This window comes from Ascaphus truei, chromosome 5 (assembly GCF_040206685.1).
Source record: "Ascaphus truei isolate aAscTru1 chromosome 5, aAscTru1.hap1, whole genome shotgun sequence".
Taxonomy (NCBI): Eukaryota; Metazoa; Chordata; class Amphibia; order Anura; family Ascaphidae; genus Ascaphus; species Ascaphus truei.
In genome coordinates, this window is record NC_134487.1 from 128700003 (window position 1) to 128716100 (window position 16098).

Below are 16098 nucleotides of genomic sequence, written 5' to 3' on the forward strand. Positions count from 1 at the left end.
AACAGACTACAGGAGAGAGAAATACATGCCAGCAGTGCCGTCTTAACCCATGGGCTCGCTGGGCAGTTGCCCGGGGGCCCCATGCTAATCTATGCACAGACCAGAATTTAACACTAATTTTCCGATCACCCGCCTCAACATTCAAATCTCCCGCTAAATCGGTAGAAGGAGAAAAATTACGACTTGTAGCGGAGAGTTGGCATGTCTGCATTCGCGAGAGAAATTTTGTAGGGCCCAGTGCACTGCTTTGGCCCGGGGCCTTTAATGCTGTTAAGACGGCCCTGCATGCAAGTGTTCCTTTTGGTATCTTTAATGTACAGAAAAATACAAAAAGCATGAGGGATTAGTCTGCAGACACACTGTTACCACAGCAAAATGAGCAACGTTTCAAGGCCCCCTGGCCCCTTCGTCAGGGTTAATCATAGTCCACATCCCAGGGAGTTTACATAGTCCCTGTAAATACCTTCAGGTCTGCAATCATCCACCTGTGCTTGCTGTATACTTCAGATGACCACTCAATAAATCGATTTTTAACTGGAACTGGTGTGCAGCCCCGAATTTCTTCAAACAGCAGTGCTCCGCCGTCGGACCCCACGGGACTACCTTCAACTTACCTGAGATGCAGGCGTGACGCACGCACACTTCTGAGTCTGAGCAGCTGTTCCACTGAGGCTCCATCAAACACCATGGGTATGTACTTTGGTTTTCTGGGGATTTAGACAGTACCTTTATGGTATATATAGAGTTCTGTGTATTGTCTCCAGTTATACCTGTACACCTATTTGCATTATAATATATAGAGCCTCACACAGCTTAAAATACATGCTCATATGACCAGACACATGTTTAATTGAGACTTCAATCAAGTCATTTCCACACACAGCTGAGCCCTGAGGATTGGGATCATTTCCCATACACACAGTACCACCATACAATGTCTCTTTCAATAGAGGGTGCTCCGGTCCTGGACCACAGTCACCGTGCAGTGTCTCACTGTGTCCCTGACACTAATGTTGCTAAGTAGGGCAGTGTCCCTATCTGAGGGGCAAGTCCCTTTAGCAGCCACAAGCTATGTGGGAGTCGGGGCCTAGCTGGGGCCTAACATGGGGTCTCTCGCCTAGTGCAGGTGCCACAGACACCTGCACATACCTCTTACCCTGTCCTTGTCCCAGCTCCGACTGGCGTGGTCTTGAAAGCGCCAAAAGTAACAATTCCCTGCTGCAGAGAATACTGGTGCCCTATTGGCTGCTGTGTGTCACCTGGCTTGCCACCCCAGTGCATTCTAGGGCTTGTAGCTCCCCTGTGGAGTATCTACAAGCCCTATAGGCTGTGGTGTAACAGGTGACCCTTCCTAAGGCTCATGGGACATGTAGTCGCAGCTCAGAGCCTCCCTCTACATGGCCGTCGTTCGCGCGCATGCGTGCACACTTCCATCATGACGGCACCCTGCAAAGGGAGCCGCCGGAGCCTCCGACGAGTCCGTCGCCACCGCCACCCGCTGCAGCTCTACCCTGCACCTACCGGACAATGGGAGGTAAGGGGACCCAGGGGGAACCCTGCTATACTCTCCCCCTGGTGAGACCCCAACGCCCCCGCTTGGGACAGCGTAACATAACATTTCAATAACAACAAAGTTATATAATAAAAATGCATAATAAACACAACTTAACACATACTGACTCTACATGAGGTTGTACATTTCCGTAAACATTACTATAATGGATTTCACCTTGCTACGAGCCCACTGCTGAGCCTCATAATGGGGTGCACCAATTTGGTCTTAGGTCATCCGATTTGGAGGATGCCTAACTCTCTGGCTCCACCTGAACGACTCTTCAGCAGCTCCCTCTGGGGAGTAGTACACACAGTCCTGAGGCTCAGCCTCTCTCATTGAGGGTGTAAATGTCTTTGCAAAGTCTCTCTGGGGTACGAAGCACAGGCTTTGGGGATCGAAAAGGTTGACTCATGGAGCCACCCTTGTAGGCATTGTGTGTCGGGGCCCTTTACCCGTAGCTCCTCCGGGAGGTGCTCCGTGACTTTGGGGTCCCCTTTGAGAGGGTCCCTCAATAGGATCCTCTACGGTCTCATTAACGGTTTCCTCACAGTCTGCATGATCATTGCTGGTCTCAGGGATAATTTCAGTTATAGTCTCTTGGCTGGTTTTAGATTGTTCCAGCACACCGTCCAGTGGTGTAGCCGGTATCTCTGGTTCATTGTCTCTCACTTGTGGAATAGGGATAAGATGGTTTTGATGCCAGACCCTTACCCAGCCATCCGCGTTTTTTATGCTGTAGACCGGGAGGCCCAGCATCTGTGACTCGAGCTCGAACACACCATCACGCCAACGGACGGCTAGTTTATGTTTCCCGGGAATCCCAAGGTTGTGGAGAAGCACAGCATCTCCAGGGCGGATTTTCCGGTATCTGACCTTGTTGTCATATGAACTCTTGTTGTTGGCGTTGATTTGGGCAGCGGACTTTTCGGCTTGTTGGTAAGTCTATTGCAGGTTTTCCTGAGGTCTTTGCACGTATCTGAAGTGTGTCGCGTTGTGTATTCCATCTGGTGGTGGCAGTTCCTGTGGAATTTTGCAGTTGGTTGGGAGTGGGTCTCTACACTTCACTTCCCTCCTTCCAACAGTGTATGTACTCAGACCGGTCCGGACCTCCTCTGTAGTGCTAAGTGATTCAGTTTTGACCTGGTGTTATCCCCCGATCGTACTGGTGTTTAAACCAGTCATTCTAACACTATTTACTTTCGTTTTGTTTTTATCATATACCTATCAGTAGACTTTGGTTGTCTATTGTCGTTTCACCCTTTTTTAACAATAAAGTGTTCATTATCCCTCAGTGCGCCTGCCTGTCATTTGTTTTTCTTGTGTATTAGATCTGTTTACACTCGCAGCCATACATCCACAGGCAGCCCGGCTTCTCGCCCAAACATTAGGAAGTAAGGGGAGAACCCGGTGGACTCATGGCAGGTACAGTTGTACGCATGCACCAAGGTCTCTACATGCCGGCTCTACTCGTCATTCTGAGCGCCTTTCAGTGTTCCCAGCATGTCCAACAGCGTCTTGTTGAACTGCTCCAGCAGAGCGTCTCCCTCTGGATGATACGGGGTTGTCCGGGACTTGGTGATATTGAGAATCTTAAGCAGCTCCCGTATCAATTTGCGCTTAAAATCCCGGGCTTGGTCAGAGTGAAGACGGTTAGGGAGGCCATAATGAACAAAGTATCTCTCCCAAAGGATCTTCGTCACTGTGATGGCCTTCGGGTCTTTGGTGGGGAAGGCCTGTGCATATCGGGTATAATGGTCCGTGATGACCACCACGTTGCAGATACCTCTGGCGTCAGGTTCGATGCACAGGAAATCCATGCACACCAAGTCCATAGGGCCCGAGCTCTTCAGGTGAGCCATTGGGGTGGCTCTGGTAGGAAGAGTTTTGCGCTGGATGCACCTGGAGCACCGACGACAATGCCGCTCCACTGACTCACGCATCTTTGGCCAGAAGAATCAGTCTCGGACCAACCCAAAGGTCTCCTCCACACCAAGCTGGCCATGGTCGTTATGCATTATGCAACGACTTCAGAACCATATATTGCAGGTTCCGGGGCAGGACCAGTTGCTGTCTATCCTGGAGGAGGAGGAGTACCACCCGATAGAGTTGATCGTTATCAAGTTCGCTGGAGGCACGTTTTAGAATTGCAGGCCTGTTTTTCTGGACTGCCTGGCGGATGATACCAGCTATGGGTCCCGAATCTGATCTTGGACCATATCCCTCCACGCTATGATCTTATCATGGGTGATGTTCATCCATTCTGGGACACAGTAAGCGGCGGGGATGGCTTTGGATTGGCACCGTAAGGAATCCACGACGATCAACTCTGAGAAGGCCACTCAGAGTGCTGTCTATCGTCCCCTTTTACCTTGAGAGTATGTTCCCTCCAGAAATCGATCTCTTCTTCTCCCACAGGGGTAGGATTCGTCCCGGAAAAAGCCAGGACAGAGCCGTCACTGGCTAAGCGACCGTTGGGTCCGGGCCCAGGAACTGGTGTATAGCTTTCCGCCTGGCGGTTAGGGGAAGGTGTAGAGGGAGAGAGGGGGTGGCCCGGTATTAAAGGGGTTGCACCCCATTTGGCCACCCCTGACCGCACCAGGGAGACAAGGGGTTAACTGGGCTGAGGTCCAGAAATGTGATGTAACCCTTGTTATGACATGTAAATGTATTTTCCCCTGTTCCATTGTAATGTCTGGTTACTCAGTGTTTGCATCACACACACACTAGAATCCATCCGGGAGCACAAGGGTTAATAATTCTTTAATGATTATAGCTCTTTGTGTAAGTTTCCCGCCTTTTCGGACACCATTTTGCAGGTCCCCATTGGCCGCCATTAGGGCTCAATGCATTTCAATAGGAATTTGTGCTGTTCTCGTCCTGTTTCCTGTAGTGACCAGCAAGTGGCGTCCGAGAGGGAGAGCGGCGGTTTCCCATTGAAAGTCAATGGGCTCATTGACTTCAATGGAGATGCCTCGAGGTAACCTAGTTGGCTGCCGTCCAGACCGCAAACCGCAAAGCGGATACAATGTCCTTCAAAAGAGCTAAAATCACTGGGTCAAGTTCAACGTCAATTAGCGGGGAAATAAACTGTTCTAGGGCACCTAGGGATAAAATTCTTTTTGCCCCTAGTTCCTAAGCGTCCCCCCACTCGACCACCACCGGGTCCCCGAATCCTGGACCCCCGATAAGGGTCGAACCAGATAGAGCGGGTCGCGCCATAGGCTTTGCCGGCGGCGGCAGAAACGGCTCAGAAAAATGACTAAGTGAGAAATGCTGAATTTTAGGAATCCATATCTCCGGTTCCGGAGGGTTCAGCGGATCAGGGTTTGGGGTATCTGTAGCCACTGCTCCGGCATCGCTGCAGAACCATCCTTGACCCGCTTGGACCAACCCGACGGAGTATGGACCCCCTTGAAGTTCGGGACTTTTCCCATAGACTTCAATGGCAGAAAACCCCCATTGACTTCAATGGCGGCGATTTACCATTGAAAGTCTATGGCGGAGCTGCCCGTTGTTTTCAATGGGGATTTAGTGAAAAGCTGAGATTTCTTTTTCAATGGAGATTTTTGTATTAAAATGATTTAATGTGCATTGGTGTAACTCCGGTTTCTTAGGTCGTAGCCAGTCGCTTTTTGGACCATATGGTGTCCCAGTTCTGGCAATGCAAACTGGGAAGTTTGGACCTGCTAAACCTAACGGAACCGGATATTTTAATACGTTTATGTTTTATGCTTAATAATGTATCCTAAGGTATGGATAAGTTCAAAAGGAAATTCTTTTGGGCCATAAGGTAGCAGATGGCCCTGGAGACCCCGCTATGTCTAGGATTTAAGTGCTGTTCAAAGAGTTTTATCACCCTCACTGTTTATCCGAAGCCCAAACCAGGGCAGGTCTTAAGTGTTCCAGTTAACACCTTTCAACAAAGGTTTTCCTGCCAGAACTCCAAATGGTAGACTGTCTGGCATTCCTGACGTAAATGTGGGGCTTCAGAAATGAGACCCCCAGAGTTCTACTGCGCATGTGCCAACTAGCAGGGGGGCATGGGTCAGAATGCTTTCCCACGTTAGTGAGTGGCTGGAGGTAATTGTAAACCAATCCCCTGTGCTTAAGGTTAAGAATAGAAGGAGAATGGTTTATAAACTGCTGTCCACCCATATATCCTTTGTCTTCGTTTGCTGATATGGTTACCTGATATCACCTGAATGATTTCCTCACTGCTGAAAGAAATGCTACATCATACTTCTCATTCCCCAACCCTTAAGTAAGTGTACTTCTTGTTTGTTACTGTATTATCTGTTGTGTTCACCTTTATTCTAAGGAATAAATACAATTTATTATATCTTAAGCCTCGTTCAGTTCAAACCCAATTATTTTTGTGTAATATTAATAAGCCTGTGGAAGCTATCGTCACAGGCGTATTAATATAACTGGTGGCAGCTGGTGGGACTGAACTGGACCTGGATTACAGTATTCTGCGGGGTACTGTGATCCAGTGGGAACTTGATAGTAATTGCAAGTTCCTGGGACTAAAGATATTGAACACACAGTAGTGCAACAAGTAACGCAAGTTGTCACACCACCTCACTGCTGTGACCCAGAACTCAGAGCCATGAGTGAAGCGGAGAACCTCTATTACCTGAGAACTAGAAATCCGCTATAAGACAAGTGCCGTGCCTATGGACTGGAATATGTGGACCAGGAGGTCGAGGACATGGTTGCTGCAGTCACCGCATATGAAGCTGAGCATCCAGAGGTCCTGGAAGTAGCTCAGCTTGCCCTTTTACAGCCGCCCGGAGATCAGGGACTGAACCCAGTGCCGGGCCGGCAGGATCCCGGGGAGGGACCAAGTGCACCTCCCAGGACAAGTGCAGCAGGAGGGGCACTGATAGCTGCGGCTCCCAGTCCGTTTACCCCTGAAATGCTGGCACTGATAACAGCGTGGGGAGACCGAGGGACACCGGAGGAGCGGCTAAAGTTTATCTCTATGGCAATGAACAGACCCGCTTATTGCCCCCCGGTCCGACCCCCCAGAGATGGACTCCAACTGGACAAGCACAGTCTCACCAAGTATGTGGAGGGCACTGATCGGATTGACATGTTTCTAAGGAACTTTGAAACGCAGTGCCGGCGGTACGGGGTGCTTCCCCAGCATAGGGTTGCACGCCTGGACCCGCTACTCTCCGGCTTGGCTAAACAGACTTTGATGGCGCTTACAGAGGAGTTTGCTGATGACTATGACCACCTGAAAGAACTTTTGCTGTTTCAGCATGGTTTTACCCCTGAAGCTTACCGGGGTAAGTTCCGGCTGGAGGAGAGGCACCCTCAGGAGACCTATGTCACTTATGTGACCCGCATGGCTTTGTATGGGTTACACTGGGTGGAGGGCTCTGAGGCCAAGACTTACCAACGCCTGCTGGACCTCATCTTTCAGGAGCAGCTCATGCAGCAGTGCCCGCCGGCGGTGAGGGCTTTTGTGTATGATAAAAAGCCCAAGACCTACACCGAGGCGGCGAGGATGGCAGATGACTATGTGGTCAGCCGGTCCCAGATGACCGCCAAGGTACCAGCCAAAGCGGTAACCCCACCGGCGCCGGCCAAGAAAGCTGTGAGTACCCCCCAGTGGACCCAAAAGCCGCCTGCGGGCAGCGGGTCACAGAAGGCGGGAGAGCTCCGACATGAGCGCCGGTGCTACAATTGCAACAGCACTGGTCACATCAGACCAGATTGCCCGGAACCCCTGCGTTCCAACGGACCCTATCGAGGGCAACGCACCCCAGCTGCAAAGCCGGTAGCCCGCGTGCGGGTGGCTTCCACCAAAGAACCAGGACCGGTCATGGAAACAACTCCCAGCGAGACGTCCCATGTCACCCCTACCCCGGTTTCTTCTGTGCCTACAGCCAGGAGCGGAGGACATCACAGCGCAGACCTGCAGCAGACAGACGGCAGGAGCAAGCATCTCACCCCGGTCACAGTCGGTGACCGGCAAGCAGTTGGCTTACTTGATTCAGGAGCTGCAGTGACCCTGGTCGACCTGATATGGTCCGGCCAGAGGAATTGATCCCAGGCCCTGGGATACAGATCACGGTGGCTGACGGAGAGCCACGTTTCCTGCAGGTGGCCCGCATTTTTTTGGATTGGGGGGTGGGCAAGGGTGTGCGGGAGGTGGGGGTTTTACCAGGTTTGGATGCTGAAATTCTTTTGGGCAATGACCTGGGACCGATGACCTGCACCTACGACCGTGTGCCCCAGCCCGCTGCAGTGGCGGCGGTTACCCGGAGCCAGACCGCGGCAATGCCGGCGGTGGCCACCCCAGTCCCCCAGCCTTTGGGACCAACGTTAGCGGAGGGCACAGAGGAGCCCAGGGAGGTAAGCCAGGATCAGTTGCAACCACAGGCTGACTTACTGTTCCCCCTTACCGTGTCCCCTTCCCCTGACAATGACATGACTGGGGGGGGGCCAGATTTAGGAGCCCAGTTTAGGGAGGCAGTGAAGGCAGACCCTACCCTGGCCGGCGTGAGACTTCGGGCGTCCGAATCTCAGGCAGGGGAGGGCACTGAGCGCTGCCTATGGCATAAGGGACTCCTATACAGAGAAGAAGGGAACCCGAGAATAGAGAAGGGATTGACCGGTAAGCGACAGCTAGTAGTACCCCAGGGGTACCGACAGCAATTGTTACGGGTAGCTCACTCTATTCCGTTAGCGGGACATCAGGGGGTCACCAGAACGCGAGCCCGGTTATTGCAGCGTTATTTCTGGCCGGGGGCATCCAGGGATGCGGCTGATTTCTGCCGCTCCTGTGATGCTTGCCAGCGAGTAGGTAAGGCGGGCGACCGTGTGAAGGCACCCCTGAGACCCCTACCGATAATAGGGGAACCCTTCCAGAAGGTAGCGATGGACCTGATAGGACCCCTCATGATTCCTAGCAGGTCAGGGAAGCGCTACATCCTCACGGTGGTGGATTTTGCCACCCGGTACCCTGAGGCGGTAGCGCTGGGCACCATAAGTGCCAAGACAGTGGCAGCAGCTTTGCTGAACATTTTTGCTAGGGTAGGTTTCCCTAGTGAGATCCTAACTGATCAGGGGTCGCAGTTCATGAGTGAACTGTTACATTGTCTCTGGGATGCCTGCGGTGTACAGCACCAGCGCACTACCCCTTACCATCCCCAAACAAACGGATTATGTGAGAGGTTTAATGGTACCCTGAAGCAGATGCTTCGGACCTTTATAGAGGCGGAGGGGAAAGACTGGGAGATTCACCTGCAGCACTTGCTGTTTGCATACCGAGAGGTACCGCAAGAATCTACAGGCTTCTCCCCCTTCGAGCTACTATATGGCCGCAGGGTACGTGGACCTCTGGACCTCTTCCGTGAGGGATGGGAGGGGGAGACTACTGCTACTGATGCTTCAGTGATCCAGTATGTAGTAGATCTCAGAGACCGGTTAGAGATGCTTATGGGGGTGGCCCAGGACCACCTCAGGGCTGCTCAGACCAAGCAGAAGCAATGGTATGACCAGCAGGCCCGTAGCAGAGAATTCATCCCAGGACAGCAGGTGCTTGTTCTCAAACCCACTCGGGAGAACAAGCTGATGGCTGCCTGGTCGGGACCGTACCCGGTTATCCGAAAGGTGAATGAGTGCAACTATGTTGTACAGGTAGAGCCTGAGAGGCACAAGACATATCACATTAATATGTTAAAGGAATACAGAGCACCGAGTATGGGAGCAGTAATGGCCATTTGTAGCCCACTGCTGGAGGATCCGGCGAGCAATGCTCTGCCTGATCTCCTAGGGGAGGCAAAGCAAGGAAACACTGTTGAGCAGGTAGAGATCGGGGCACAGTTGAGTGCTAGGCAGAAGGGAGAAGCCAGGGACATGCTAGCTCAGTATAGCGCCCTCTTCACTGACATGCCAGGGACCACACATCTCACCAAACACCCAGTACACACAGGGGACCTGCAGCCTCTGCATAAGCACGCTTATAGAGTGTCAGCAGAGGTCAAGACAAGTATGGAGAGAGAGATTGAGGAGATGCTGACCCTAGGGGTAATTACTCCGTCCCAGAGCCCTTGGGCAAGTCCAGTAGTCCTAGTGCCTAAGAAGGACAAAACCACCCGGTTTTGTGTGGACTACCGGTTGCTCAACGCTGGGACGGTGTCAGATGCTTACCCCATGCCCCGCATGGATGAGTTACTAGATGAACTCGCGGGGGCAAAGTATCTGACCACCATGGATCTGAGCAAAGGCTACTGGCAGATTCCCCTGACCCTGGAGGCTAGGGAGAAGTCAGCATTCATCACTCCAAGTGGCCTCTATGAGTTTTTGGTGATGCCATTTGGGATGAAGAATGCCCCGGCTACCTTCCAACGCCTGGTCAATAGGTTACTGGAAGGGATGCAGAGCTATGCCAGGGCTTACTTAGATGACATTGCTGTCTTTAGTAATTCCTGGGAATCCCACATAGGACATGTAGCTGCGGTGCTGGATAGAATCAGGGAGGCTGGGCTTACCTTAAAACCCACTAAGTGTATGGTAGGTATGGCAGAAGTCCTGTACTTAGGGCACAGGGTGGGTGGAGGGCATCTCAAGCCAGAGCCAGCCAAGGTAGAAGCCATAGTTCAGTGGCCTGTTCCAAAAACCAAGAAACAGGTCATGGCCTTTTTGGGCACCGCAGGGTACTACAGGAAATTTGTCCCACAGTACAGCGCCGTGGCCAAACCCCTGACTGATCTGACTAAGAAGCAACTGCCTGTGCTTATTACCTGGTCTCCTGCCTGTGAAACTGCTTTCCAGGCACTGAAAGCTGCGCTTGCTGAGGCCCCTATCCTGGCTGCCCCAGATTATACCAAGCATTTTCTTATTCAGACTGATGCCTCAGACTTTGGTGTGGGGGCTGTGTTGAGCCAGGTGGGGGACGACGGCAAAGAGCACCCTGTGGTGTATCTCAGTCGCAAACTGCTCCCCAGGGAGGTGGCATATGCCACCATTGAAAAGGAGTGCTTGGCCATTGTGTGGGCACTCAAAAAGCTCCAGCCCTATGTCTATGGGAGGGCTTTCACGGTCATTACCGACCACAATCCCCTGAGCTGGCTACAGAGGGTATCAGGGGAAAATGCCAAACTGCTGAGATGGAGCTTGGCTTTGCAAGAATTTGAATTCACCATTCAGCACAAAAAGGGTAGTGAAAACAGCAATGCTGATGGACTTTCACGCCAGGCCTATCCCTCTGAGACTGAATTCATTAATGGTGCCAGCAGTGCCCCACTCCCCGTCAGGGCCAGTGGGCCACAGGACACGCATTAAGAAGGGGAGGTGTAGAGGGAGAGAGGGGGTGGCCCGGTATTAAAGGGGTTGCACCCCATTTGGCCACCCCTGACCGCACCAGGGAGACAAGGGGTTAACTGGGCTGAGGTCCAGAAATGTGATGTAACCCTTGTTATGACATGTAAATGTATTTTCCCCTGTTCCATTGTAATGTCTGGTTACTCAGTGTTTGCATCACACACACACTAGAATCCATCCGGGAGCACAAGGGTTAATAATTCTTTAATGATTATAGCTCTTTGTGTAAGTTTCCCGCCTTTTCGGACACCATTTTGCAGGTCCCCATTGGCCGCCATTAGGGCTCAATGCATTTCAATAGGAATTTGTGCTGTTCTCGTCCTGTTTCCTGTCTTGACCAGCAAGTGGCGTCCGAGAGGGAGAGCGGCGGTTTCCCATTGAAAGTCAATGGGCTCATTGACTTCAATGGAGATGCCTCGAGGTAACCTAGTTGGCTGCCGTCCAGACCGCAAACCGCAAAGCGGATACAATGTCCTTCAAAAGAGCTAAAATCACTGGGTCAAGTTCAACGTCAATTAGCGGGGAAATAAACTGTTCTAGGGCACCTAGGGATAAAATTCTTTTTGCCCCTAGTTCCTAAGCGTCCCCCCACTCGACCACCACCGGGTCCCCGAATCCTGGACCCCCGATAAGGGTCGAACCAGATAGAGCGGGTCGCGCCATAGGCTTTGCCGGCGGCGGCAGAAACGGCTCAGAAAAATGACTAAGTGAGAAATGCTGAATTTTAGGAATCCATATCTCCGGTTCCGGAGGGTTCAGCGGATCAGGGTTTGGGGTATCTGTAGCCACTGCTCCGGCATCGCTGCAGAACCATCCTTGACCCGCTTGGACCAACCCGACGGAGTATGGACCCCCTTGAAGTTCGGGACTTTTCCCATAGACTTCAATGGCAGAAAACCCCCATTGACTTCAATGGCGGCGATTTACCATTGAAAGTCTATGGCGGAGCTGCCCGTTGTTTTCAATGGGGATTTAGTGAAAAGCTGAGATTTCTTTTTCAATGGAGATTTTTGTATTAAAATGATTTAATGTGCATTGGTGTAACTCCGGTTTCTTAGGTCGTAGCCAGTCGCTTTTTGGACCATATGGTGTCCCAGTTCTGGCAATGCGAACTGGGAAGTTTGGACCTGCTAAACCTAACGGAACCGGATATTTTAATACGTTTATGTTTTATGCTTAATAATGTATCCTAAGGTATGGATAAGTTCAAAAGGAAATTCTTTTGGGCCATAAGGTAGCAGATGGCCCTGGAGACCCCGCTATGTCTAGGATTTAAGTGCTGTTCAAAGAGTTTTATCACCCTCACTGTTTATCCGAAGCCCAAACCAGGGCAGGTCTTAAGTGTTCCAGTTAACACCTTTCAACAAAGGTTTTCCTGCCAGAACTCCAAATGGTAGACTGTCTGGCATTCCTGACGTAAATGTGGGGCTTCAGAAATGAGACCCCCAGAGTTCTACTGCGCATGTGCCAACTAGCAGGGGGGCATGGGTCAGAATGCTTTCCCACGTTAGTGAGTGGCTGGAGGTAATTGTAAACCAATCCCCTGTGCTTAAAGTTAAGAATAGAAGGAGAATGGTTTATAAACTGCTGTCCACCCATATATCCTTTGTCTTCGTTTGCTGATATGGTTACCTGATATCACCTGAATGATTTCCTCACTGCTGAAAGAAATGCTACATCATACTTCTCATTCCCCAACCCTTAAGTAAGTGTACTTCTTGTTTGTTACTGTATTATCTGTTGTGTTCACCTTTATTCTAAGGAATAAATACAATTTATTATATCTTAAGCCTCGTTCAGTTCAAACCCAATTATTTTTGTGTAATATTAATAAGCCTGTGGAAGCTATCGTCACAGAAGGTGACTGTGGTGGACTCCCAGCCCAGCTGGTGGCTCCATGTAGGGTATTTGAAGTGAACATTACCCGGGGTAGGGGTACATCAGGTCCAGCCAGAGTACTGGCGGCCATGTTTATGGTCCTACACTCCCCGAGATTGTCAGGGGAGGTGACGAACTGAGTCGACGGGGAACCCTTGTAGCGGCTTCCGTCGGAGAGGCGGTAATGAGGGGATGTTAGTCCAGGGTATATGAGCGGGAACCCATGTGGTAAAGTCCCTGGCAGGTATAATACCTGGGGGGACATTGTTGGGGCATATCTCTTGTTCGGTGGACAGGAGTACAGCACTGTATTGATCAGCGGGGTCATATTTGCGATTCAGGATCCGGGTGTTGGCCAGACCCGGAGAAGTTCTCGCGTGCTTGAGGCGACTATGGACATACTGGAAGGGACTCCTTCCACCGCGACCACGTGACGTTCTAAGGCCCAGTCATGGACATGTTGCTGCGAGGGCGTAAACATGGTGGTCTGAGTGGCTTACAAAATTGGTCTGCTGAGTAGGTCTGAGCTCTCAGCAGCGCCTCCAATTGTAATCCCCTGGAGATGTGTAGCTAGTGTGTGAATGTGGTGCAATACCTGCTTGTGCCCATAAGATCTGAGCCTCCGCTGCTGGGAACCTGGGGTGCACCCGAGTGATGCTTGGTAGCGCCTTCACCTGTACGGGATTCTATATTGTAGAATGACCCCGTTACAGGACACATAAGAAATACACATGTGGTATAACGGAACAGTTTTACTATGTGCAGAGGAATATAATATACAGTCTACCCACTAGGCCACGCACGGCCATACCTTCCCACTGGAGTCACTGTCCACACAGTACCTAGGGGCCCTTGGGCACCCAGTCAACCCGGTGTCCACAAAGTCAGTACCACACCCAATGTGAGGTATAGTGTTTGTTGGTGCACGTGATACGTTGGGTACCTGCCGGGTGTGTTCCCACACGGGTGCGCAAATGCTGTAACTGGGATCCACGGATCCTAGATGGTCCTCCGTGAACCCCCCCACCTCCACGTTGGGTGGGTCCTGGGTGGATTTTACCACCATACAATGTCTCTTTCAATAGAGGGTAGTCCGGTCCTGGACCACAGGCCGCAGTCACGTGCACCGTCCCTGACACTAATGTTGCAAGCAGGGCAGTGTCTCTATCTGAGGGGCAAGTCCCTATAGTAGCCACAAGATATGTGGGAGTCGTGGCCTAACAGGGGGTCACTGGCCTAGTGCAGGTGCCACAGCCACCTGCACATACCTTACCCTGTCCTTGTCCCAGCTCCGACTGGCGTGGTCGTGAAAGTGCTAAAAGTATAATTCCGTGCTGCAGAGAATACTGGTGCCCTACTGGCTGCTGTGTCACCTGGCTTGCCGCCCCAATGCATTCTGGGGCTTGTAGTTCCCCTGCAGATTATCTATTAGCCCTATAGGCTGTGGTGTAACAGGTAACCCTTCCTAAGGCTCATGGGACATGTATTCCCTGCTCAGAGCCTCCCTCTACATGCAACATCCAGGGTGTACTAAAATATGGGAGGTGGCACAAATATCTGATGCCAATTCCGCCTGGGACACAGTGTTAATAGCCAGCAGTATAGACCTGGATGCGAAGGGGCCGTGGGCGTGACCTTAAACCAAATGATAGCAAAGATATGTCAGTGTTCATCCGGCGCTTGCAATTAAACCTATGTACATTGGTATCCAAGGGGTTTATTGAACTACCAGAGGTAGACAGCCATCACCTCAAACAATTACTGCAGAATCCTTGCCTACGCATCCCATTGCAATTATGCTCAGATGTACTCTCCACAGAAAATCCCCCTAGGTTTGATGAATTAATGAGCCGCGTACAAGACCAGGAAGTTTCTTTGCGGTTCCACAAGCCTAAAAAAAATCCAGGATGACAAACGCACAGAGAATACAGGTGACTCTACCCAGGGAACCCCCGGTAAAAAAGGAACCTACTGAGGTAACAACTCCAGAACACTCCCAGCCGACACCCCACGCAGGTGGCCAGAGGCTTGGGCCCAGTTCTTCCATGGACCACCCGAGTGCCCGCCCCATTGTTGTGTGCAGGGAAAGACACGGAGGGACTGCCCTCAGAAAGTAACCCCCAAAGCAGACACACTAACTTTTGCAACTCACCCTAAAACAGTCACCCCATGGCAAGAAAAGCACGATACCCGAGTCCCTGAAAAGAACCCTGAGCCGACATCTCAAGTCGAATGGGCCCCAACTCGTTGGTCAGAGTCTTGATTGAAAGAATCTACACGTCTACTCTATTGGATACCGGGTCACAGGTAACCATTGTATACAGGTCATCGTAGCAGCATCTGCCGTTGGAATCTGTTGAAATCATGACGCTGTGGGGGTTCAGCAGCCAGGATTATCCGATAGATGGGGTAATAAAAAAGTGTGGATGGACATACCTTAACTCAATACTAACCTAACGCACACTATGGAGTTGGAAGCACTAGTGTGTCCCGAACCCAGGGAACACCCACATTGACCTATTATATTGGGCACCAATACCGACAGTGTGATCACTAGTCTGGGCGTTCCTCAGCAAAATCCTATTTCCCAGGGTTGACTAAATCACTGCCTTTCAGTTTCAAATCAATCCTTCAGTGTAACTCAGCAATTACAATGTATTCTTATATTACTATGGTAACATTATTTATTTTTACCGTTTACCACTCAAACAGTTGAGAATATTGGCAACAAATGATCACAAACAGGACAGTGTTACAAAGATCTTGCACTGCTGGGGAGGTGGGCTAAAATCAGCTATAGCAATCAAAGGATTCAAAGAATATTAAAACTCATTAAGTGGCATTAAGAGATTAAATAAAAAATGGTAACAAGTACCTAATACTACAGAACTGATTTAAAAAAAATAAAACCCACAAATATAGGCTATTGCATGGATTGCACATTTAAAGCAGCACAAGAGGAAAGTAAATTTAAGGCAATAGCATTTTTTACCACACCAAGGGAGAATACAACTTTAACGGAAAAGGCGGACAATAAATGTGGCCACAACTCTCTGCTAACAAACCTTTAAAATGATCTACTTAATTACCATGGCAGGTAAGGAGTTTGGGTTATCAGCAATTTAAGACTGCAGAACCAACTCCACACAATTGAAGTAGCATTCTTAAAACACTGTTTTTCCATTTTTAAAGAACATCTTTTTTGTGTAGTACCAATAGTTAAAAATGCTTAAAAAGTAAGTAACAAAATATGAAATGGCTAGTTCCACACTTTCTTTCCTCTGTGTCAAAGTTATGGACTTCCTTAGAGATATTCAGCTACCCAC